The sequence below is a fragment of the Notechis scutatus genome, chromosome 1 (genome assembly GCF_049901735.1).
Source record: "Notechis scutatus isolate UNSWTSFEM ecotype Mainland chromosome 1, rNotScu1.2, whole genome shotgun sequence".
Lineage (NCBI taxonomy): Eukaryota > Metazoa > Chordata > Lepidosauria > Squamata > Elapidae > Notechis > Notechis scutatus.
Genome location: NC_142009.1, coordinates 81173466 through 81200374, shown reverse-complemented (window position 1 = coordinate 81200374; position 26909 = coordinate 81173466). Strand labels below are relative to the sequence as shown.

The following is a 26909-nucleotide window of genomic DNA, read 5'->3' as shown; positions in this document are numbered from 1 at the left end:
AATTTTTCTTCAATTGTTATTTATTATTTATTTTATTTATATTGTCATCCATTTTATGTACTATAGGTCTGGGTTGCTCACACAAAAAACAACAAGAAAGAGACAGTAGAACCAGAATCAAAAACTCCTGGCACCCCGAAAACAAATACTCCTTCATACAGCAACATTTAAATTGATTGGGATCCATTTTCCCCCTAGCCCCGTGATGGTGAACCTATGGCATGCATGCTGGAAGGGGCACGCAGAACCATTTCTCCCGGCACATGAGAGCTTGCCTGGAAGAGCCCCATTGCGCATGCATTCGCCGCCTGACAGCTGATTGTCAGGTATCTGGCACACATGCATGGGGGAGCGCGAGAGATGTGTGCATGCACAGAGACTTGCAGCGCATGCTGGGGTCATGCGTGCATGCTCAGGTGGATGGCGGGGTGATTGCACGCATATGCACAGATGTGCGGTGCGCGGAGGGGTGAGCGTGCATGCATAGATGCATGGTGCGTGGCGGGGAATTGTGCATGCAGGCACAGAAATGGCGCGCAGCAAGGGGATCGCACGCACAGACGCGCAGTGCGCTGCAGGGAGATCAAATGCGCATGCACGGGGGGTGGGGGGCCATTACGCATTGCCTTCTGGGTGCTGGCACACAAGCACGCACGCAATTATCGGCACGGGAGCTGAAAAAGGTTTGCCACCACTGCCCTAGCCCTATGATTGGGGGAGGATGGGCCTGCTCTTCACGCTTTCTGGAAGGCTAGGAGGATAGGCAGCCCGCAGGAACTCAGTGTGGAAGATCTACAGAACTGAGGCTGCTTCAGAGGAGATCTACTTCCAAAGTCCTATCAAATGTCATTTAAAGTAATGAACCTAGAGTGTTTCTATCCCATCTGATGTGGTAAAGGAACAGATACTCTCAGGGAGAGGCAGTCCTGCAAATAGTTTGGCCCTGTGTCATTCAGGCTTTTAAAGTTGATAAGCAGCACCTTGTATGCTGGAAAGAAACTGGAAGCACACACTGCAGCAGCTGCAGCAGCGTATGAGCAAACCAGGAGTGCCCGCCCATAAGTGTGCGTCCCACTGCATTCTGGACCCGCTGTAACTTCCAGATTGACTTCAAGGGCAGCCCATGTACAACACATTGTAATAATCCAAATGGGAAGCAACAAGTGCATGACTGGCTATGAACAAGGTCTCCTAATCTAGGAAATGGCACAATTGGCACAAAAGATTGATCTACACAAAGACTCCCTTAGCCATGGCTGCCATCTGGTCTTCCAACTTACAATAAGAGTCCCAGAGGGCCCCCAAATTATACAAGCTCTGGTCAGGAAAGTGATATCCTGTCAAGAGTCAAAGATAACCCCTTATTAGTTCTGAGGTAGCAAAAACTTAGAGTCTTTCATGATCAGATGTTAGAGAGTTCTCTCCATCCAGATCCTCACAGCCTTCAGGTATTGGGACAATATTTGAGTAGTACCACTTGGTTGGCCAGAAGTGCAGATTGGTAACCTCATCATACTGAAGATAATGCACCAAATGCCATTGAATTACCTTCCCCAGTGGTCTCATGTTGATATTAAAGAGGAAGCCAAGCCCTACAATATCATAAGGGTCTAGGGCTACATGCAGGACCAAGAGGTGGGCTTTATTCTGGACTAGCTCGAAACCCATACTTCACTATGAAACTATGGTCGGGCTTAGTTTTGGGGGAGGAAAATAAGGGGGGGAAATTCTGCCTCTGCCTACCAATATCCATCAGTATTCATCTGGCTAACATCCTGTCAGTGTGTGAGAGTTGAGGGCTGTTTGGAAACTGAAACAGAATTTGCTATGTGAGCAAGGAGGAGACAGCAAGGGGCCTGGGAGTGGCTTAGCTCAAGTGTTCTGTACTAAAGCTTCTTGGTGTTCTGAAACTGAAACTCAAACTCCTCTGCTTGTGTTTTGCATTTGGAACAGATTTCTTTTCATGTGGGGAGAGGAAGTAGAACTCCTTAGCATCAGAGCCTGTTAATAATAATATACGAAATACTAATGCTCTGATGGTCACTTTGAAAAATCCTTTCTTAGTGAGCACCTAGAAGCCAAGAGGAACATCCGTGTCAAATTTCAAGTTTGAAGGCTTTATGGTTCTGGAGATTTTGTGATGATGCGTGAGTGGTATTTCACTTTTATATATATATAGATGAGCCTGGCATTAAGTAGTAACAACTGGAGTTCAGAGCAGCCCAAATTGAAGGTTTTTAGGGTGAGCATAGATGATTGGAATACAGTACTAGCATAAACACTGTCTCTTGCCATTCTTCCTCATGACTACCTCTGCAATAACCACCATCCACCTCCCCCTATACATCTTCCCACTGCCAAGCCTAAAGGGCCCATCCAGCCCAAGAGAAACAGAATACAGCAAAGACCCAAATACCAGGACTTCTCTAAACCATTCAGCACCTACATCACCAAACCCTATTCCACTCCACTTTAAGCAAAATATTTGATTGGGGGGGGGGGAGCCTAGGTTACATGGCTGGAAACCATGGCAATGGATTCAATGTTTGTTTTTTGTATAAAACTATCTTTAGTATGTTTTTCTTACTAGTTATGTGATTTGGATATGGGTGGTATAGCAACAACGTGTTGAACTGACTAGGCATTTGATTTGACCCTATAGTTCAGTGGTCCCCAACCTTTTTTGTGCCAGGGACCGCAGAAACACTTTTTCAAGGACCCGGGGGGGGGGGTCCGAGTTTGGTGGTTTGCTTGCAGACGTTTCATTATCTGACTAGGTAACATCTGATGTTGTTACCTAGTCGGGTAATAAAACGTCTGCCAGCAAATCACCAAGTTCAGGGAACGCCAATGCCTCCTCATTGCAACCCTGAGCGACAGATAGTCCCTGCAGGACGGCTGAGAAGCCCCTCTCGGCCCTGCCTTCATCAGCCCCATCCCTCAGGTGTCTCCCTCCCTCCCTCAGCCTCATCCCTCAGGTGTCTGCCTCGTTCCTCTCTCAGTCGCTCTCTCGCTCCTCCACCAGCCCAGGAAGAAACTGCTTCAAAGAAGCCGGCAGGGTGGCTTTTCCTGTCGGCGCAGCTCCCCCGAAGCGCCCATTCACCCCCACCCCGCCGCCCATGGTTCAATCCAGTGCTCCGTTCTGCCTGCCTGCCTTCATTTCTGGTGGTTTCGGAGCGCAGCTCCTCCAAAGCGCCCGTTCACCCCCGCCCCGCCGCCCGCGGTTCAATCCAGTGCTCCATTCTGCCTGCCTGCCTTCGTTTGTTTCGGAGCAGCTTTGGCTGAGTAAAAGAGGCGAATAGTTATTATTCTCAGCCGAAGCTGCTCCGAAACAAACGAAGGCAGGCAGGCAGGCAGAACGGAGCGCTGGATTGAACCTGGATTGATTGGTGGCGGGGTGGGGGTGAACGGGTGCTTCAGGGGAGCTGCGCCGACAGGAAGCCACCCTGCCGGCTCCTTTGAAGCAGTTTCTTCCTGGGCTGGTGGAGGAGCGAGAGAGCGACTGAGAGAGGAACGAGGCGGGAGGAAACCAGGCCGCTGAGCCGGAGAGCAGGACAGGCTTTGGTTGCTTCCTCCCTCCCCTTCTTTCATTTGTGTCCTTGATCCCTGATCCCAGCAGCATTCACCGAAGGCGAAGAAAGCCGCCATTTTTATTTTATTTTTATTTTCTTTGCGGCCCGGTGCAAAGTGATCCACGGACCGGTACCGGTCCGCGGCCCGGTGGTTGGGGACCCCTGCTATAGTTTGAACATTGTTTTGTCCAAGAAGGCATTAGTGGCAGCTGGAATGTTTGTATAATTATAGTTTAGGCTAGATATTTCTGAAGAATTCACAAATATTCATATTCCAAAAAGATTGCTAGCATTCTTCTTGACTGTCCAAAAAGTATTTACCTATGATGTTAGCAAATATTCTAATATGTATACATTTGGAATGTGTGGTGAGTTTTCATATAATTTGTGAAACAAGTTTTACAGTTGGATAAAATACATTATAAACTACCGTGTTTCTCATATAATAAGGCCGGGTCTTTTTTTTTTTTTTTTTTTGAGCCCCGAAAAAATAGCTAGGCCGTCTTTTCGGGGGTGACTTAATTCCCCCCCCTTGCATCTTAGGGCGGGCGGCGACGGCTTGGATGTTGACCTCGGCGTTGGTGGGGCACTTTGTATCAGGGTCAACGCAGGCAGCACCATATCCGGGTGTGCAACAAAAGTACTTCCTAACAGCAAGCCCCCCCGCCATTTCCTCCCCATTTCGCATGTTTTAATATAGGCCTTAATTTGGGGGGAGGGGCTTAATTTCATTTCATGCCTATAAAACATGCTGGGACTTCCTATTGGGGAGGCCGTATTGTTGGAGAAACAGGGTAGAATGATGGAGCATAAATAATAGACTGAAAATTTTAATAGCTTTGGAAGTTGACCTTTAGAATATACACATTTAAATGTATATAATTAGAGGTTGTCAAATGCTTTACAGTTTGAGTTTTCATTAAAATCTTAATGCATCCCCCTCCTCCTTGCCTTCATTGTTACTTATATCCTTACACAATGAGTTCAGTTTTGTGTTGGCATTAAATAAGATATTGAACTCATCCAGTTTCTGTTCATTCCTTCTAGATTGCTTCTCCGAAGCAGTAGCCAAAGAAACGGCTGTCATCCTAATGTTCCAGAGAAGGAATGGGGGTGTAGGAGGCTTGGTGGTTTGGTCTTGCATGCTCAAAATATTTTGAATGTCCTGATCATAAAGCTCAACTGCTAGGATGATTTCCACCCACTTCATATTATTCAAGCCAGAAGGTGATGCCTTAGTTACCATAGCATAAATGTTGTTGCAGTAATAAAAACATGGAAGTCTCTCATCCAGGTCCTGCCAGTAGCACAAAGATAGCATATTTTGACCGTTTATGTATATGGCTGGGTACATCTCAAGAAGATCACAGAGAGGAAAAAAAAATAGGGCATCTGATGCTCAAATATATAAATACATTTTTCATTATATCTGAACTCACTGATATAGCTGGCACCTGGTGTCTGCACCAGGTGTTTTCAGTTCTAGAATTAGATTGTATAAATGTTTATAGAAGTGTTAAAGATGGCTTTCTGCAACACCTTGTGTCCTGTTTCTTGTTCTGCTGGGTGAGTGCTTATATGGGTTTTGTACTTCGTGAATGAACAGTTTTAAGAGCATATTATTATTTTCAGTGTGTACAGGGAGGATTAGAGTTAGGTTTACATTTATAAATATTAAACTAGAACAGTATTGTATTTACATTTTGAACTTAAATACAGAATAGTGTTGAACATTACATAATTCAGGATATTTCTTTTAAGTAATTTTTAGTAGATGTTCTAACATTTATTAGTTCATGCTGTACTTACCTGAAATAACGATAGGTTTAACACTTTTGCTATGACCAAATATCATGGGATTTATTCATCACAAATTTTATTATAAAATTATTTGTCACTAATCTACTTCACATGTAGAAGTACTCAAAGGAAAGATAAAGATATGATAAATAGATAAGTCCACAGATATTAGCTATGCATGTTCAATAGGAATATAAATTGAGGATAATGTCATATGTAAAGCCACTTTATTACACTGGCAATCATATTAACTAATAATATTAAATATTGTCAGGGACTGTTTATATATAAAAGCTTGACTGTGACAACAGATTTGTATGATATAAGTGTTGAGAGTTCTGCATGTTAGACTTCAGCTTCATCGACATTAGTACGTTTTACACATAGTTTTCAAGTGTTATATTTTTATTTTCTAATTTTCAGTTATAGATGAATATTTGGTCATATGCAATAAAGAAAGAAAGGTGATCTTAAACCATCTTTGAATTGTAATATAAAAAAATCAAATATAAAGAGTATTTGTTCATAATTTACTTGGCTTATGTGCAGTTCTAGTCACACCTGATTTGTTCTTAAAAGGAACCAGAACACAAAACTCAGAACCTAAGATTTTGGTATAAAGCTAGTTCTTGGGAATTTATGAAACTTCAGGAGGATTGGAGCCTCTCTGATGTCAGCAGGATTGCTGTTCTAGAGACCCGGGGCAATGACAAAAAAGTTCAGACACTTGCTAAGACACGGGTATCAAAATCGCCATGTCATTTTGCTGTCACGTGATGTATTGCAATGTGTTTTTTTTTCCTTCATGGAGCTGGGGTGGGCATAACCTGTGGGTGACACATCCAACCCGCAGGCCACCAGTTGGACACCTCTGTGCTAAGGGATGGAATCTAGAAAGAGTCTTCTCTTCTATATCTTAGTGGCTTGGCAGAAACCCCTGCAAGTGGATAATCTACCGTGTTTCTCACATAATAAGGCCGGGCCTTATTTTTTTTTGACCCCTGAAAAAACGGCTAGGCCGTCTTTTCGGGGGTGACTTAATTCCCCCCCCTGCATCCTCGGGTGGGTGGGTGGGCGGGCGGCGACAGCTTGGATGTTCGGGAGACCTTCGGGTTCGGGCCACTGTTGCTTTCCCTTCTCCCTTGCTGCCCCTTTTCCTTTGCTGCCGCGGTGTTAGAGCAACGCCGCGGCGTTTGACGCAGCCACGTGCGGCCAGTCACGGCTCCTCCCTGCAACCGGAGCCCTGAGGAGACACTTGGCTTCAGGCGCTCCCGTCTTCCCTTTGCTTTCGAAGGTAAAGCGAATTATTTTACAAAGCCTCCCCTGCCTGAGAGGGCAGCCCAACCCCACGTGGGGAGGCTAATCTCCCGGGGCCTCTTCGGTTCCTCCCCGACCTCCCTACACTGCGCGCCTCTGATGCGCCGGTCCCTTCAGCCCAGCGAGCTCTTTCACCTCAAAGAAAGGCCAGGCGGGCGGCTGCGGAGCAGCAGCAGCGGGTCCGAGCCGCTCGCAGCGGAAACAGCCACCACCCTTAGCCCGACGCGGGGAGAACGACCGAGGTTAGCGCCCGCCAGCCCGTCCTTCCCGCCTTTGGAGGCACCTGCACCGAGCGCCTCCGCGGCCAGCCTAGCCACGCCGCTTCCGACCGACTCCTCCGGGCGAGATTTGGGAACGAGGGGCAGGAGGAGGCACGCATGCACCCGCGGCTCGCTTTCACGGGTCTACCCAGCCCGCACGGCTCTGCCGCGGCCCTGGTGGGATGAGCGGAGGGTCTGGCGGGGAGGTGCTCGCTGCCTGCCAGGGCCGCGCCAGAGCCGTGCGGGCTGGGCTGAGCCGGGAAAGCGAGCCGCGGGTGCGTGCCTCCTCCTGCCCCTCGTTCCCAAATCTCGCCCGGAGGAGTCGGTCGGAAGCGGCGTGGCTAGGCTGGCCGTGGAGACGCTCGGTGCAGGTGCCTCCAAAGGTGGGAAGGACGGGCTGGCGGGCGCTAACCTTGGTCGCTTCTCCCCCCGTCGGGCTAAGGGTGGTGGCTGTTTCCGCTGTGAGCAGCTCGGACCCGCTGCTGCTGCTCCGCAGCCGCCCGCCTGGCCTTTCTTTGAGGTGGAAGAGCTCGCTGGGCTGAAGGGACCGGCGCATCAGAGGCGCGCAGTGTAGGGAGGTCGGGGAGGAACCGAAGAGGCCCCAGGAGATTAGCCTCCCCACGTGGGGTTGGGCTGCCCTCTCAGGCAGGGGAGGCTTTGTAAAATAATTTGCTTTACCTTCAAAAGCAAAGGGAAGACGGGAGCGCCTGAAGCCAAGTGTCTCCTCAGGGCTCCGGTTGCAGGGAGGACCCCTGACTGGCCGCACGTGGCTGCGCCAAATGTCTAATGCCGTGGCAGCAAGGGAGAAGGGAAAGCAATGGTGGAAGGTATCCCGATATGAAGTGCCCCACCAACGCAGGCAGCACCATATCCGGGCATGCAACAAAAGTACTTCCTAAGGGCAAGCCCCCCCCGCCATTCCCCCCGCCATTTCCCCCCCCCCATTTCGCATGTTTAATATGGGCCTTAATTTGGGGGGGGGGGCTTAATTTGATTTTATGCCAATAAAACATGGTGGGGCTTTCTATTGGTGGAGGCCGTATTGTTGGAGAAACACGGTAATACATATCCAGGTCCCAAACCATAAAAGCTTTTAAGGGTGAGAATCAGCACCTTAAATTGCACTAGGAAACATGCAACCACTTCAACTCTTAAAAGCAGAGATGTTTCATGGCCAGATTGTTTAGTGCTTATAACTACTTGAGCTGATGTATCCTGGAGCATTTGGAGCTACTAAGTGGTTCTCAAAGTAGTCCCTTGTAGTTTTCATTGCAGTAATCCAAACAGGAGGTGACTAAGGCCTCCTGTTCCAGAGAAGATAGGTCTTACCCGTGTTCAGTCAGATTTAGTATTTTTTAGTATTTATTTGATTTGTCAATCGCTTACAAGATACAGGTTTAAGAATAAATATAGTTTTGAATACATGAGATAGATACTTATAAGAAAAATAAAAAACAATAGGACAGGGATGGTAGGCATGATTGGTACGCTTATGCACGCCCCCTACAGGCCTCTTAGGAAGGGGATGAGGTCAATAGTAGACAGTCTAAGGTAAAAGGTTTTGGGGTTTGAGGAAGAAACCACAGAGTCAGGTAGAGTATTCCAAACATTCACTCTGTTGCTGAAGTCGTATTTTCTGCAGTCAAGTTTGGTGCGGTTAACTTTGAGTTTGTATCTATTGTGTGCTCTTGTATTGTTATGATTGAAGCTGAAGTATTCATTTGCAGGTAGGACATTGCAATGTATGATTTTATGTACTATATTTAGATCGGACTGGAGGCGGTGTAGTTCTAGATCTAGAGTTTCAAGTCTTGCTGTTCAGTTTTGGCCAGCAGCACTCTAGAATGTTTCTTTTATCAACCAAGTAAACCAAGGAGCAACTGAAGATTGGATAAAGAGAAGAGGTTACTTGGATATCTTGTTGCCTTATTATTTCAAGCTTAGCAGAACTGCCAATCATGCTCCTGGAAAATTTTCCAGCACCCTATGGAAACAGAAGAGGTTCGTTAGGTATCTGAGGTAGACCAATAAAACAGGCCTTCCCTCCTTGCAGAGGTTTGTGATACCAGTCACTTCATAGCAAACAGCGATCTTTTTCATTTCCCAGTCTCAGACCATGTCACATCTGTTCCAAGATGAAAAATGGATCTTATTTGTTTTTTTTTTAATAAGTTGGGCTCTTGATGACCTGGGACAAGTCCAGACTTATCATGGTAGCCATGAAATTTCAAGTTGCCCAAGAAGGCAGCTGGAAATCCCCTAGCACCATTGGGTTTAGGGCAAGGATGAGGAATTATGGCCCTTTTATGACTTGTGGACTTCAATTCCTGCTGGCTCAGGAATTCTGGGAGTCACACAAGGGCCATAGTACCCCAATTCTATTTTAGGGAAATATTCTGCCAATGTTAAGATGAAGTCTGAACAGCTTAGCAAGGGACGTTGCATAGTCAGTTGCCACCCATCTCTTGCCCAAGGTTCATGACTAGTGCTAGACTGAAAACCCCAAAGATCCAAATTCTAATGGGCACAATATCCTAATATGAATGCAATCTGTAGTGAGTATATACTTGCAGGGCAGTTAGTACTTGTCTAATCGTGGAATTGGTCTGAAAATTGAGTTTAATTTTAATTAGCAAGAAAAGAAGTGGGATGATTATTTTCCTGGAAAAGTAGATCCATAGATTCCTTAAGTTGGATTGCTTTAAAGATCCAAAGGAAAAGCATTCTGTGTTTGTGCACTGGAGTCTGTTTTATCCATGTGCAGTGTAAGATCATTATTGCCAGTTAATTAACAGTGTCAAAGCTGTTTATATTGTTATGTAACCTAGAAATATTGGCCTTTGTGGAATGTTGACTACAATTTGGTGACAGTACAATCTCTTGTCTCTGTTTAGGGGGATGTTTTGGGTGAACAGCAACAGAAATTTATATTGAAGGACAAGTCTCTGAGATGGAATTATAATTGTGAAAGTTGATTACATAGAATTGCATATACATTGAAATGACTTGTATACTGTGTAATCCATGAGTGCTTGTATAAATTATATAAATAAAAATCACTGATAAACTTTTGATATGAAATTTCAAAATTTATGGAAGAAGAATAAATGCTCATATTTCTACAGGTTTACTTCTTGTACTTTTAAGCTTCTCAGCAATAGTGTTCTCTGTACCTCATAATTTAGCCCCAATGCAATATGTTTTGTATTTTGGGGGTGGTGGTTAATAGTAAAATCAGCATGTGCACCTTTAATTGCATTGCATAGACATGTATTTGCTTGAAATATTCCTATATGAAAATTCAGTAATTGCCACACAGAGATAATTTTCTTTGAAGGGTATCTTTTCCTTTGTACAGTTCATAAAATATGTTTCAATTAGTGAAATTTAAATTTATGTATTACATTTTTATCATTTTGTTTTGTTAATTTTGGATTTATTTCATTTTATCTAACTTCCTGTATGTTTGCAGTTCATATAGCTAAATTACTTTATATACAACTGCAAAAAATCTAATGGAAGGTCCCAGAATAGTATAATCAACACTAAGTTAATTAGTGGGCATGGCATATTAATAAACTGGTTGGACATAGGCCATTATTTTTCTATTTTTATTTCTATTGTGGAAGGCAGCACAGCTGACTGGCATAAGATTCCTCTACATCAGTTTTCAGTTGCAGATCTACTTTCTTCCATCCATATTGCACTAATAATCTAGTAATCACAGCAGCTGGCAATATATAGCTGACCTTGAAAAGCAAAGCAAACTTGGGCCTGGTTAATAGTTGGTTTTTTTTAATAGTGTGACATTCAATTAGAATGTCCTTAACAAAACATCCCAATAATGTGATTGCTGCTAAAAAAAAACCTGTGCTATGAAATCCTCTCTTCTCCTCCATGCTGCATCAAGAGCCCAGGATGGGTTGACTCCTTCCTATGATGTCATTTAGCTGAGTCTGTACTAAGATATAAAAGCCAGCCCCCGGGAGAGAGCCCAGCTTTTGACTCAGCTCCTTTTAGTCAGTAGCTGTGTCTCTGAAAGCGTTTCTGTTAGAGAGCACTCACCAGCGATCTTCAGTACTTTTTTCCTCGCTTCAAGCAGCTCCCAGGGCAGCTGCTCTTCCAGGAGAGCAGGGCTCTCTCTCTCTCTCTCTCTCCTCTGCAACGTTGGGAGCAGCGTTACAGAGCTCTGTGCAGGCAAGCTGGGCAGCGTCTGCAGACCTCCCCCACGCCTGCGGTTTGGAGAGATTGTTAAAACGATCGGCAAACTGATAAGAGCACAAGCCAGCTGATCGTGTGGCTGGTTGCTCTGTTTTCCCTTGCTGATTTTGCTCGGGGCTCTGTATAGCCTAAGGAGCGATTCTTCGATCTTGGAGCCTGTTTTCCTGTAGTCAGTGGCCATCTTGGATTCAAGCCTCCCACCACGAGGTGAGCGGCCATTTTGTAAGGTCGGGAGCCATTTATCAAACCTAAGGGGTTTAATAGAAAAATTTCTAAAACAGCTTCTTTCTAACGCAAGAGCCTTTATTCTACAAATGGAGCAAGATAAGGCTCAGGCAGAGCTTTCCCCCAGTGGAACAGTCTCTTAAGCCCAATAAGAGAAAAAGACGCAAGGCAACGCACCCAATCAGTCCAGAGGGAGATGGCTGCTAAAATCAAAGCTAAGGCTCTAGCCCCTAAGAAGGCAACTCAGGCTGAATTGAGAGCAGAGAAGCGCAGACATGCAGCTCTAGAGAGGCATTTCAACAGAACTATTCAACAGAAGGGAGTGCAACTACAGCATGTTTCAGGTGATACTCGTGGGCCCCAACCAAGCCCTCCCAGGGGAGCAGTTATCTATGAGCCTTTCCATCCTCCATCCTGGTCTCCTGAGGTTCTTGCAGTACAATCAGATCCTCAGGATCTAAGCAAATCTGGGCCTTGTTTCCAACAGGCTTCTGGGCCCTATGCTCCTCCCCCTCCTTCCAGGCCTCAAACCTCTTCTCAATCTAGGCCTGAAGCCACCTTCACTCCCACAGCAGCGGGCCTTCTGCCTTCTGCCTCTACCTTTGAGCATAGACCAGGGGATATCCAAGATGTTGTCTCATTAGCCATTAGGCAGGGATTGGCTGAAGGCTTCAAGCAAATTCTTCAACCTCTGGAAAGGGTTCAGGCCCTTCTCCCTTCTCAATCTATAAGTTCCTTGCCTCATCATCCTGATTTACACAGGCCCCAGGACCTCAGGGTCCATTCTTCCCTACCAGAATGGGAGGAGGTTGATGAGGAAGGAAGGCCTTCACCATCTGAACACAGTTACTCTTCTCATTCAGAGTGTGAAGAGGGTGAGATTTTTGACCAAAATCTTTCAGAGGAAGAGGATTCTCGCCCACAGCAGACATCCTCTGCATCGGTCTTCAAACCTACTCTCTTCAGGCCATTACTCAGCAAGGCCTTGGTCACTGTCAAGCTGTCGCCTGAGGAAGTGGCTCCCGAGCCACAAGGAAATCCCTCTAGCCAAGGGGATTCGCTCTTCTCCAAGCCTGTAGTGCATGCGGAGGTTTTACCTTCTCCCATTTTGTTCCTGGACATGGTCAAGGAACAGTGCGCTTCTCCTTCGGCAGGTCCTCGCCCATCTTCTTTGGATAAGCATTTCTACAATGTCAGCGCAGCTCTGGACAATGCCCTGGCAGTGCCTTCTGTTGACATTCCGGTTCTGGCCTCGTTCTCATCTTCTGGCACTCCCATGGAGCCAGAAGATATCCTGAAACTGGATGATAAACGCTCCGAACAGACCCTCAAGCGCAATCACCAGTCCGCTGCTTGGGCGGTTCGGGCTTCAACAGCAGCATCCTTTTTCATGAGGGCATCCATACGGTGGCTGCGCCAACTCCAGAATAGATTGCCTACTTCTGACCTTCAGTCTCACCAGGACCTTAATAAGATTATTGCAGCGGCGGAATTCACTGCAGAAGCCACTCTCAATTCCGCCAAATTTGCATCCAAGGCCATGGCATCTTCTGTAGCAGCAAGAAGACTTTTATGGCTCAGAAATTGGCAGGCAGAGTCACGCCGAAAATGGAAGCTGGCTTCAGTTCCTTTCGTAGGCGATAAGCTTTTTTGGCGATGCTGTGGAACCTTATCTCATCAAAACCAGAGATAAACGTAAAATTCTCACTTCCTCTGGGAAGAAAGCCGACTATTGCCCTGCTCCTTATCGCCCTCCTGCCTTCCGAGCAGAGACCTCATCTCGCTTCCCCCACTTTCACAGGCCGTACTCCCAATGCCAAGACCAACGGGCAGAAACATCTGGCAGGCAACAAACTTCTACTGGCCCTTTCAGGGGGGAGGGGGTCGTTCCTTCCATCGCTCTTAAGTAATCCCTCGTTCTCCCCACCCATCAGAGGTCGCCTAGCCTTTGCCTCCAAATGGGAGGAGTCAACGACGGATGCCTGGGCGTTCAGCACTATTAGGTCAGGGTTACAATTGGACTTATTAACGCCACCCCCCCAATTTTTTTTTGATCTGTCCTGTCTCTCGGGACATTTCCAGGCAAGCCCTCATGAATCAGGCCATTCAGCACCTTGAAATCAGGGCTATTCAATCTGTTCCTCCCTCTCAACGGGGACGTTGGCTTTACTCTCGCCTTTTCATCGTTTCCAAAGCCTCAGGGGGGGTGGCGAGCCATCCTTGATCTCAAATTTCTCAACCAATTTGTAAAATACAGGCAATTTAAAATGCAGGCTCTGCATTCTATTTTAGAGACCATTCGGGAGGGCGACCTTTTCATTGATCTCACTGAGGCTTACCTTCACATCCCAATTTGACCTCATCATCGCCAGTTTCTCTGTTTCTGTTATCAGAATACCCATTACCAGTATCGAGCATTTCCCTTCGGCCTCTCATCAGCTCCAAGGGTCTTCACGAAGGTTCTGGCAGCATTGATGGCATCTCTGTGTTCTATTCCAGTGAGGATCCAATGCTATTTGAACGACATTTTGATTCTATTCTCTTCCATCCATGCAGCCCATTGGGATCTGCAAATTACCCTGTCATGTCTCCAGAGCCACGGATTTTCCATCAACACCAAAAACAGCCAGCTCTCTCCCACAACCAAATTGCAACACTTGGGAGCAGTCATCGATACCATGTCGTGCCAGGTTTTCCTGTCCCCAGCTCGTGGCAAGAGCCTTGCAGACATCATCAGCCAGATCCAGCAACATCAACTTGTCCCCCTGTCGCTGCTGTGCAAACTTCTGGGGAAGATGGTCTCCTGTATTGGCATCGTCCCGTGGGCTCAGCTCTACTCCCGATGGTTCCTGCTTCCTCCAATGGTCCCTGCTTCCCTACTTACGAGCAGGAACCAGCCACTCCTCCATCAAGGTCCCACTCCCGCCACAAATCTGGAGATCTCTCAATTGTGGACCTAATGGCAAGGACTTTCTTATTTTTATTACTTTCACACAGTGGATCTGGAAGCCTTTTGGCTGAAGCATGAGCATAAAAGTTTGAAATGAACAAATGAAGTTCAAACTATGTTGAAAACCTATTAAGGACAAATTTTATATTTATCAGTTTATAATTGTACTTGTTAGACAGAATTAAGAGTTCTGATGTTTTTGAGAACATGAAGAGTTTCCAGAAATGCTAAATGCTTCATTTTTTTAAATTGGTGATCTCAAAGGCTCAGAAATATGTTAAATGTTTACGTAGCTTACGAATCCTGTTTAGGATATGAATTTGGGACACTGTTCTTTTCCTCTTGGATTCAAGCAGAAAGTACAAGTGGTCATCCATTAATGACCATTTGCTCCTTGACTATTCAAAGTTACAATAGTGTTGAACAAGAAGACTTATCCCTGGTCTTCAAAATTGCAACTGTTGAGTGGCCCTGTGGTCATGTGATCACAATTAGGGTGCTTGGCAACCAGCTAATAACTACAGTGGTCATAACATCTCACAGTTAATTACATGATCACTATTTGTGACCTTCATTGCCAGTTTCTGACAGTGGACAAGCAAGTAGAGTAAATGACACCTGACATAAATCTTAATAACTCACACAATGAACTTATTCCCAATAGGACTATGGACTACATTTTTTACTGACTTTTTTTTTTACCATGTCACCTCCTGAGTCTACCAAACACTCAAAAATTGTTTCATATGTGTGTACAAAATGGCTTTGACTCTAGTTTAGTTCTGATTCCTGACTGCCTACAAGAAGTCCCTGCAGTTTTCTTTGCAACGTTTTTGGAAGTGGTTTGCCATTGCCTTCTTCCTAAGGTTAAGAAAGAGTGACTGTCCCTAAATCACCCAGCTGGTTTTGTGGCTAAGGCAGGGCTAGAACTCAACCTTCTGGTTTCTGATCTGATACCATGAAATACTACATCAAGCTGACTTATTAGTAATACAATAAATTCAATTGCCATCATAATTTTTTTCATTCCTTCCTTCCTTTTTTCTTATTTTAATAATGATTAAAATACAGAAAATTTGAGAGCCTTTGAGGAAAGAAATATACCTTCTCAGATTTTGCACACCTAAAGAATTGTGAAAATGCAACAGCTATGAAATGCAACTGCCAGGAAAAATCATTGTATAACCCTGTTGCTGGACACGCCTCAGCTTTCCACTCAGTCTTCAGCCAGGACAGACATATCGCAAGGAAAAGCCTTATAAGGCATGAAAAGGAAAAAAGTTTAAAAAATGCTGCTCCGCTTCACAGCTGATCAGCGGAGCCGCAAAATAGGTGTTTTACCGCTTCGGCGGCTCCAGCATTGCCGGCAAAGGCCGCAGAGGCCATTTTTGGGCTCCATGGTGAAGAAGAAGGCCACATGTTTGGTGGCCATTTTTTTCTTTAGCAGGTGGATTGAGCCCACTTCTCCAGGGCCTCCTACATGCTGTGCTGGGCAGCACTGGGCCATTGGCCTCTCTGAAACTGCTGGATCGTCACTAGTGAAAAAAGGTTGAGGCGCTTTGTGCTGGTGGGGGACTGTGTCCCTAGCTCTGAGGTAGACCAGGCTTTACGGTCTTGGGGCTACACCCAATCCTGGTTTAAGGCCCAAATTGAATTCTGAAGGCCCTAATGGAGGCAATAGTGCCAGCAGGGCATGTTAACGTCCTGAGGTAACAAGGGCTGAAAAAAGTGTGGCCTGGAGCATTGGGGGGGATAGGATAATTGCATCCCCCCACTTCTAATCACTCCTTATCAACTTCTCCTCCTTGCGTGGGTGTGCAACTAACAGAAGCCTCTTTTCCAGTATGGCAGATGCCACTAGGGGAGGCAGGGCCTCCAGGACAGGCACCCACAACTCCACGTCCTCTGTTCTTACTCATAAGAGCAAGCAAGGAAAAAAGGCCTTACCAGCAAAGAAGGTTTCAAAAGCAGAGGAGAAGGACACTTCTAGGGATCAGAAGGCTCTAGAAAAACAAATTGCAAAAAGCCAGAAGGCTTCCAGTGGGAGGAGCAAAAGATCACCTTCAAAGGGTGACTTGGCTGCTTCTCAACATAGTGAGATCTTCCTCATGAGCAAGAGCCTGGTCCTTTTACCAGGATAAGAGCTCAGGCCTGGTCCCCAGATGGAGCTGAAGGACCTGCTATGCAGCAAATTTCTGCAGAGGTCAGGCATTATGGGGACCTCCAAGATTTGGCCTTTCATTCAGAGTCTTGGCAACAGCAGACTGGCAGACCTAGGCCTGGAGTGGAAGCAACATCCACTCCTATAGCAGCAGGTCTTAGGGCAACTGAAGAAGAGATTCCTGTTAATATGTAGGTCATTATAGACAGGGCCACCCGGAAAGACATAGCTGAAGGATTTTGACATCATTCCTTGGAAGTTTCAGAGATCTCTGTGATCCCACCAAGGGAACAGGTGGGGCGCTTATCTGAAGAGGGTTCCTTAATTCAGGACCCTGGATCTCCTAATCCTTCAGTGTAGGCTCCTTCTTCCCTGGCAGGGGAAGGAGATAAAAGAGAGCCTGACCTTTCTGAAGATGAGGGTTTGGCTCCTGTTCCGCCCTAATCTATTCAAGTCACTGCTATTTAAGGCCAGAAATACTGCCAGTCTGGGCCCAGATGCTGATGACAGAGATTGCAGCGGGGACAGTCCTATGGAGTCTGATACTCTGATGAACCAACTGTCTGAACGGAGGTTGTTCCATCTCCTAAGCTCTTCCTTAAGGTGGTGCACAAACAACTAGATACACCTGTTTTAGGCCGTAGTCTCCTCTACTGATCATAGATTTTTCAACATGGGGCCAGAACTTACCAAGAGCCTGCAAGTTCCAGTAGTAGATGCTCCTGTGGCAGCATTGTCGTCATCGTCATCTGCTCCTGATCCTGGCTGACAAAAAAATATATTGAGCAGTTGTTGCAGAGGGCCCATCAAGCGGCTACTTGAGCAGTGAAGGCATCCACGGCTGCTTCTTTTTTCACTAGAGCCTCCCTCCAGATGGCTGAGACAACTGCAGGATTGGCTTCCAGTCTCAGATATTAGAGCCCACCAGATATCAATAAGCTGGTTGTGGCTGCAGAATTTACTGCGAATGCCACTCTGCATATTTCAGGCAGTGACAGTGTGCAGGCAGACTGGTTCAGCAGGGCACCCCTTTTTCTCCAACTGACTTGGAGATTCGGTCAACCCTTGGTGAATCTGCTTGCCACACCTGTCAGTGCACAGTTGCCATGATTTTTCACCAGGTTCGTCACCCTGGGGAGCTGAGGGGACCAATGGTCTCCACAGCAGGTGGCCTTCGGGCCTGTTGTATGCCTTTCCTCCTCTGCCACTGTTATTGGCAGTGGTACGGAAATTCCTGGCAGAGAGGGTGGCGGTTATCCTCCTGGCTCCATATTGGCCCCAATGTCCTTGGTTTGCGGACCTGGTGAACCTCTAAGTGCTCAACCTTGACAGATTCCTAAGGAAGATATCTCCTCCAGGGGTCCCTGATACATCCAGAGCCCCAGTGGCTACAGCTGACAGCTTGGCACTTGAGTAGAGCACTTTAAAACGTGACTAATTATCCAGCAAAGTAATAAGGACTATTCAGGCTTCCAGGCGACCTTCCACAATTTGCATTTATGATGCTACATGACAAGCCTTTTGCCTTTGGTACTCTAAGTAAAAAATTAAGCTTATAGAGGCTTTGATAGTGCAGATTCTGGATTTCTTGCAGGCAGGAGTAGATAGGGGTCTTTCCCTAATACCCTTCGACATTAAGTGGCAGCCCTATCATCGGTGTTGACATGTGGAAGGTTGGAATTGTTGGCACATGACCCGACCATTTGCAGGTTCCTCAGAGGTGCTTCCAACCTACGGCCACCGGTGGTTCACAGGTATCCCACTTGGGACCTGTCAAAGGTATTGCAGTTCCTGACTAAAGCTCAATTTGAACCTCTCAGGTTGACAAGTTTGTATCTTCTGACTGTTAAAGTAGTCTTCTTGGTTGCTATTACATCAGCCAGGAGAGTATCAGAGATGGCAGCTCTCTCAGTGCGTCCAGACCTGTGTATATTTCACCCTCACAGGGTGGTTTTGAGACTGGACCTGGCCTTCATTCCTAAGGTCAACACATGGTTCCACAGGGCGCAAGAGTTGGCTCTTCCAAATTTCTGCCCCAACCCAGCCCACGACGTGGAGAAATCTTGGCACACTCTAGATGTTTGTAGGGCCTTGTAGGGCCTGCTCAAAAAAATAAAGGAAACACAAAAATAAGACATCGTAGATCTGAATGAATGAAATATTCTTATTAAATACTTCGTTCATTACATAGTTGAATGCGCTGACAACAAAATCACAAAAATTATCAATGGAAATCAAATTTAGGAACCCATGGAGGTCTGGATTTGGAGTTACACTCAAAATTAAAGTGGGAAAAAACACTACAGGCTGATCCAACTTTGATGTAATGTCCTTAAAACAAGTCAAAATGAGGCTCAGTAGTGTGTGTGGCCTCCATGTGCCTGTATGACTTCCCTACAATGCCTGGGCATGCTCCTGATGAGGAGGCGGATGGTCTCCTGAGGGATCTCCTCCCACACCTGGACTAAAGCATTCCTCAACTCCTGGACAGTCTGGTGCAAGGTGCCGTTGGTGGATGGAGCGAGACATGGTATCCCTGATGTGCTCAATTGGATTCAGGTCTGGGGAACGGGCGGGCCAGTCCATAGCATCAGTGCCTTCGTCTTGCAGGAACTGCTGACACACTCCAGCCACATGAGGTCTAGCATTGTTGTGCATTAGGAGGAACCCAGGGCCAACCGCACCAGCATATGGTCTCACAAGGGGTCTGAGGATCTCATCTGAGTACCTAATGGCAGTCAGGCTACCTCTGGCGAGCACATGGAGGGCTGTGCAGCCCCCTAAAGAAATGCCACCCCATACCATTACTGACCCACTGCCAAACCGGTCATGCTGGAGGATGTTGCAGGCAGCAGAACATTCTCCACAGTGTCTCCAGACCTTGTCACGTCTGTCACATGTGCTCAGTGTGAACCTGCTTTCATCTGTGAGGAGCACAGGGCGCCAGTGGCGAATTTGCCAATCTTGGTGTTCTTTGGCAAATGCCAAACGTCCTGCATGGTGTTGGGCTGTAAGCACAACCCCCACCTGTGGACATCAGGCCCTCAGACCACCCTCATGGAGTCTGTTTCTGACCATTTGAGCAGCCACATGCACATTTGTGGCCCGCTGGAGGTCATTTTGTAGGGCTCTGGCAGTGCTCCTCCTGTCCCTCCTTGCACAAAGGCGGAGGTAGCGGTCCTGATGCTGGGTTGTTGCCCTCCTACAGCCTCCTCCACGTCTCCTGATATACTGGCCTGTCTCCTGGTAGCACCTCCATGCTCTGGACACTACGCTGACAGACACAGCAAACCTTCTTGCCACAGCTCGCATTGATGTGCCATCCTGGATGAGCTGCACTACCTGAGCCACTTGTGTGGGTTGTAGACTCCGTCTCATGCTACCACTAGAGTGAAAGCACCGCCAGCATTCAAAAGTGACCAAACCATCAGCCAGAAAGCATAGGAACTGAGAAGTGGTCTGTGGTCACCACCTGCAGAACCACTCCTTTATTGGGGATGTCTTTCTAACTGCCTATGCTTTCCACCTGTTGTCTATTCCATTTGCATGTGAAATTGATTGTCAATCAGTGTTGCTACCTAAGTGGACAGTTTGATTTCACAGAAGTGTGATTGACTTGGAGTTACATTGTGCTGTTTAAGTGTTCCCTTTATTTTTTTGAGCAGTGTACATCAAATGGAATTTTGACTTCCACAAGACGGAATCCCTATTTGTTTCTTTCCAACCTGCCACGTTGGGTTGTAAGGTAACTCCTTCTGCAGTTAGCAGGTGGATCAAGTCCTGTATCTCCAGGGCATACACGAGTTGCTCCCTACTAGTACCAAGAGGGGTCATGGCTCATTCTACTCATAGCGCTGCTATAACAGTTGCTTGGGCTACATAAGCTTCAATTGAAGAAGTCTGGAAGGCAGCCACGTGGACATCCCCATCTCCATTTATCTGGAATGACCGTTTGGATGCTTTTGCATCAGCAGATGCAGCGTTTGGCAAACGGGTTCTACAGAGAGTCATCACGGAGCATGGGGATCAGGACCAGACGTGAGCCCTGCTGTGGACACTCCAGCTTTGGTATGTCCCTTTGCCTGGACTCTTGTAACCTTACAAGGGAGAAAGGGCATTGGTCTTACCTGATACGCTTCTTCTTCTTGTAGGTTAGAGAGTCCAGCCCCGCCCTGACTGGTCTGATCCATGGGCCGAGGGTGGGGGGGCTGATAATCTGGGTTCTGTTTTTTCGTTTCAGAGGCAAGTCCTGTCTGTCATGTTGTCTTCGCCGAAAGCTGGGGCATGTCCAGCAACAGGGGCGGAGCTAAACAGCTTTGACAGACTCAGTCCAATCGGCTAGGAGACGGAGTTAACCCTTTGCCCGGACTCTCTAACCTATAAGAATAGGCGTATCAGGTAAGACCAATGCCCTCTTTCAGAAGGCGCACATCATCCAAAAAATAAGCTGACTCAGTCCAATTTCCTATTTAACTAATGATCAGTTAAATGTGGCTTAAGTCCAGTCCCAAAAACTAGTTTGAGAAAATGTCTTAGACAGACCCCTCCCTAATTCACATAAAGATAAACTGAGGGAGAAAGAAAGTGCAAGATGTTGAACCATCTACCCTATAGAGATGACAATAAATGACAATAAAAGTCAGAATGGGGTATAATCATTTCTTGGATAACTTTTCCTTAATCAGTCGACCTGAGAAACAGCTGCAACTGGCACAGCTCTAATTGTGCAAACATGCTGGTTTCCATAGTTGCTATTTGTGAATCAACTGACAGCTGATCATCAAGGGCATTTCTAGATGGAAAAACCTGCTCTTTCAGTGGAGCTGCAACTCAATTAACAAAATAAGATAAATCTCAGTCCAATTTCTTAATCAAGAGTGCTGATTTAATTTCAGCTTTATCCAACTCAATAGAGAAGTTAGTGCATATTTTGGAAAACAGATTATTAGCTCCTTGAAGTTGAATGGTAGCTATAGCAGGCTTGAGTATCATTACCTTACAAAGCTTTGAATTATTTCTCCTTTTGATTTTATGTTGGTATTTGCTACTGGGGAGTCAAGCTGAATTCTATATGATATCCCAATCAACAGCTTAGTCCCGTGATGGCGAACCTATGGCACGAGTGCCAAAGGTGGCACGCAGAGTCTTTTCTGTGGGCGCACGAGCCACCGCCCCAGCTTGGCTCCACCACATATGCGCATGCACCTCCCACCAGCCAGCTGGTCTTCAGGTGTCTGCCACACATGCACGGGGCAGGTGCATGTGGGGATGCATGCCACGCGCATGTGGGGGATGCATGTGCGTGGGGCGGGGTGCATGTGTGGGGCTGCGTGCACATTGCATTTTGGTGGGTTTGCGCACGCATGCATTTGCACACGCTTTGGCACTTGGTGCCAAAAAGGTTAGCCATCACTGCCTTAAGGGATAGGAGCCAGAAAAAGTCTCTTCCTCCAGATTTCAATAGAGGGGGAGTGATATTATGTTGGAGCATTTTGTGCTCTGTAATTTTGAAAATGCAAGCCAAATAAATGTTATTCCCATTCTTGCAGATATTAGCATTGCATTGGGTTGAGTAGCCAAGTTTGTAATAAAAAATAATTTGCTGAATGTCTATTCTCATTCTGGGTTAATTGGTAATTCCTTTAGAACGGACATCTTTCTATTCCAGATCAGCCTGTTCCTCGGCTGCTATACTTATTACTTCTGAACTGATTTTATCATGATGCATGAGATATATTTTTCTCCCTCGAGCCGCTCGGAGCATCCAGAGACTGGGATGTGCTTCTGAGTCCTCTTCTTGCAGGCTGAGCTTTAGATGAGGAACGCTCCGCCCCTCCGTGGTATCGCGCAGCGTCTCCCCAGTCTTTTGCTCAGCCTCGAAGAGTCAGGCTGTGTTTCAGAGAGCTCCTTGGCTGATCGCACATTTCTTTACTATTACAACCCTCTCGTCTTGATAAGGTTTGCTTTTCCTTCCTCCTCCTGCGCAAAGGGTCTGGACTTAAGGGAAATTTTTCCCGTCCTTGGGGCAAGGCTGCGGGCTCGCAGCGCGATGCGCGACCCCCACCCCTTATCTGATCGCTGCCTCCGCGTTGCCTCGTGGCACGCGTTTTCTTTACTGCTGGATTCCCCCCACCTTAAACACCCGATCGGGAGGGTCATCGCCCCTAGGGCCCTAGGCTGTGCTGACCAGCGAAGCCCTCCCTTCCGTCCCGAAGCGTCCCGACGGTTCAGCTTGCGGCCGCCATTTTGGCTCCGCATCGTGGTCGGGCGCCATTTTGAATTTCTTTAGCTGCGGCGAATGGAGCCCCAGGCCTTGGGTCAAAGCTAGCTGCCCATTTCTTCCACCTGGCTGGCCTTGTATTACTTGTTGGCCTCCCGCAGCCCGTTTTTCGGGCGAAGTTGCAGCCCCCTCCGGTTTTATTTTTCTTGTCTGGAGGCCTGCTGCCAGAGGCTCTTCTTCTACCATAGGCCTCAGGTGTTTATTTGACTAATTGGCCTGTACTGAGATATACGAAGTTCTCACTGTTACGGTTACTGTTTAAAAAAAAAAAAAAAAAAAAAAAAATCTATCTATATATATATATACTTAATACATATACAAAAGGAATATATTAAAAAAAAAAAAAATAACTTTTGTCTTGTACAATAATATTTTTCGTACATATATAAATATATACGGATAACCTGTATATACATTTGGTACAAAAGCATAATAAAGATAAAAATCAATCAAAAGGATAAGGAAGAATTATAATTAGAGTATCTATTTTTCTGTACATACTATATTTCTTAGATACCTTACTGTTATCTCTGTACACAACAAATTCCAAAAGGGGAGAGGGCCAGCTTCACCTTCACCCGGCCTCATCCAGGCCTGATCTGGGCGTGCCAACCGCCTTTGCTAGTAATTGTATCTAACATGGCAGGCACAATCCTCTAAACGTCCTTCCTTGAAGGCTAAGGCAAAGTCCCACTACTTGCGCAGGCAGGACAAGGAACCTAAGGGCTCTAGACAGGACAAGGAACCTTCCAAGGCCGCCCAGCGTGACGCCTTAAGGCGCCACAAAGCGTTGGAAAAAGAGTTTGACCGGCGTTCAAGGGAGTCCCGCTCGGGCCGTCAATACCTCCTCCTCCAAACCCTTCTACCTCTGCTCAATCTCTCCCCTCAGACCCCTCTTCCCTACCTAGGCGCAGTTCGCTTCAGGGTCTTCCGACCCCGGACCTCCGACCAGACGGACCCCGAAGCCACCTTTACACCCACAGCCGCTGGTCTGCGCCACGATGAACCCTCTACCTCCGAGGTTCCACCTCACATCAGGGCTTGGATGGAATCAGCCATCCGCCAGGGGCATAGCAGAGGACTACAACACATGACAAGATCAGGCTTCTCTCCTGAGCCTCCGAGCACGACTCGATATCTATCAGATCCCTTCCACAACCGGTCCCCCAGTTGATCAGGTACTCTCTCAGAGGGACAGCCCTCCTCCGATTGGGGCCCAGGTGGAGGAGGAAGGGGACTTTGGGGATTTCAGGGAAGAGGAAGAGGATTCCCGGATGGGATCCTCCGCTACAGTGAACCCCTCTTAGAGGCTGACATCATGGAAGGGGAGATGTCGGAGGATGAGGACCCTTCTCCCGACCAACCCTCCTTTGGGGGCTGTTTAAACCGCATATGTTCAAAGTCCCTCCTCCTTAAGGCCAAGAATGTCTCTGGCCTTCTTTCACAGATCCGCTGCAGAAACCCCCTGTCCCAGAGGGCCCGGAAGACTCCATTTCACCCAACCAGTGGTGGAAGCTGAGGTCATCCCATCCCTCCCATCTTCGTAGATCTGGTAGCGAAGCAACTTACCTCCTCAGGGACCCCTCCCACTCCCTCTAGCCAAGACAAGAGATTCTTTAATCTCGATTCGGCTCTGTCTAACCTCCTGAATATCCCGGAGGTCGATGACCCCATTGTGGGTCTAGCCTCCTCCTCTACCCTAGTGAGGCCCTAGAGGCCTTGAAACCTGAGGACAGGCGGGCGGAGCAGGCGCTACGCAGGGCTCACCTATCTGACGCCTGGGCCATTAAGTCAGCTACGGCCGCCTCATTTTCACGAGGTCCTCTATCCGCTGGCTACGTCAGCTCAAGGACCACATCCCTGCTTCCAATCTCAGAGCTCACCAGGATATAGCGAAGTTAGTGGCTGCAGCCGAGTTCTCGGCTGACGCCACTTACCAGTCGGTAAATTTTCTTCCAGGGCCATCACGTCGCATGTCACGGCTAGACGCATGCTATGGCTCAAACACTGGCAGGCGGACGTAAAGAATAAGGTCAAGCTGGCCACTGCCCCCATTACGGAGATAAACTGTTTGGCCCAGCTTTGGAACCACTGCTGGTCGAGGGCACGCAGTAAGAGAAAGTATTTGCCCTCCCTTTTTCGAAGGTCGGAGGCCAGGGGCTCTCAGCCCTTTGGAGGAGCTTTCCACGCCCCTTCTACCAACCCCCTTCCCGCCCAGATATCCTAGACCCCCTTCCTTCCGATCCAGGACCGCACGGACCCGGGCGACAGATCCAGGCGCGGTGGCGGCTACAGAGACCATTCCGGGGATCGGGAGGAAGGCCCTACCGCAGAAGGTAGAGCCTCTTCCTCCCCCGTTGGCGGCCGCCTCAGCCACTTCGCCGCCCAATGGGACATATCCACTTCCGATGCATGGGTTGGGACACAATCAGGTTTGGCCTCGCCCTGGAGTTCAGGTCCGCTCCCCTGATTGTTTCTTCCCCTCCCCTCCTCAAGGGATCCCTCCAAGCGTGCACTAATGGATGCAGCCATCCATCATCTTCTTGACATCCAGGCCATTCAACCTGTCCCTCCGGATCAGAGAGGAAAGGGTTTTACTCCCATCTCTTTGTGGTGCCCAAACACTCTGGGGTTGGAGAGCCATCCTGGACTTGAAACGGCTCAACCGTCACCTTATCCAGCGTAGATTCAAAATGCACACTTTGCAATCAATTCTTTTAGGCACCAGGCGGGAGACTGGTTATCTTCCATAGATCTTTCGGAGGCATACCTCCATATTCCAATCAGGCCTTCCCATTTCAAATTCCTCAGGTTCTGTCATAATAGCCTTCATTATCAATACGTGGCCCTTCCCTTTGGACTGGCCTCGGCCCCGGACCTTCACCAAGGTCCTGGCGGCTCTGGCGGCTCATCTCAGGAGCGTTCCTGTCCGCCTCCACTGCTATGGGCCGATATCCTTATTCTATCCCGTCCAAATCCCAGGCAGTCAGGGATACCAGGGTCACTCTCTCCACCTTACAGGCACACGGGTTCCTAGTCAATTGGCAAAGAGCCAACTTACCCCTTCCACCGAATCAACCACTTGGGCGCCATAATTGATTCGGTTTCTCAAGAGTTTTCCTCTCCCAGGAGAGGTTCCTTAGCATTCAGGCCCTGGTCAAACAGATCAGGCGTTCAAGGAGGTGGCCTTACTGGACCTCTCTAAATTGTTGGGCAAAATGGTGTCATGCATCTCTATTATTCCCTGGGCCCGTCTACACAGCAGATCCCTCCAGTGGTTCCTGCTCCCATTCCAACGATCCGGAAGAAGCAACTCGAAGGCCAGAGTCAGGGTCCCTCCAAGGGTCCTCACGTCTCTTCTATGGTGGACCAATCCCGCCATCAACAGAGGCCATCTCTTCGCGGAACCTCAACGACTCACCGTCACTACGGACGCAAGCCTGTCCGGTTGGGCGCTCATCTCGACTTCGCTCTCGGCTCAGGGCAGATGGTCGCCGTCCGAGCAAAGGTGCAGCATCAATTGGCTAGAGCTTCACGCTGTCCATCTGGCCCTGCGCAGTTTTCCTCAGATCCGCAAACATCACGTCCTCGTTCTCACGGACAACGTCACGGCCAAGGCCCATATCAACAGGCAAGGCGGCACCCAGTCCATCCAGCTAATGAGGAAGCCGGCGCCTTTGCCGCTGGGCAGAATCAACCTCCTATCACTAAAGGCCGAACACATCTCCGGAGTAGACAATACTCAGGCGGACTGGCTGAGCAGGGCCACGGTGGACCAGGCAGAATGGCGTCTCCATCCATCCCTGTTCGAGGAAGCGTCCAGAATATTCGGCCTTCCGGTGGTGGATCTCTTCGCCTCCCCGTCCAACACTCAGCTTCCACGGTTCTTCTCCCGGTATCCATCTCACCGGTCGGAGAATCACAATGCTCTGCGCTGCCCATGGCCCCCAGGGCTCCTATATGCCTTCCTCCGCTCCCGTTAGTTCCCAGAGTAATACAGAAACTTCTTCAGGAGAGGGCAGACCTTCTCCTGGTGGCTCCCTATTGGCCCAGGCGACCGTGGTTTGCGGATCTCCGCAATTTATCGGTAGCCCCCATGGAGGATCCCCGGACAGGGTCTCCC

The 26909-nt window shown here is 47.8% G+C and overlaps 1 protein-coding gene across 13 annotated transcripts in view; it reads left to right on the top strand.

Moving 5' to 3' along the window:
- The window catches only part of MAP3K4 (mitogen-activated protein kinase kinase kinase 4), a 110096-nt gene that overhangs the window by 26479 nt on the left and 56708 nt on the right, over window positions 1–26909 (top strand). Inside the window, exon 1 of one of the 13 annotated variants that reach the window (XM_087969248.1) lies at window positions 20747–20904. The exons of the other annotated variants lie outside the window; for them this stretch is intronic. The gene's annotated coding sequence lies outside the window, so the exon portion shown is untranslated. Of the gene's footprint in view, window positions 1–20746; window positions 20905–26909 lie in introns of those variants that run through there. 13 annotated transcript variants of the gene reach the window in all.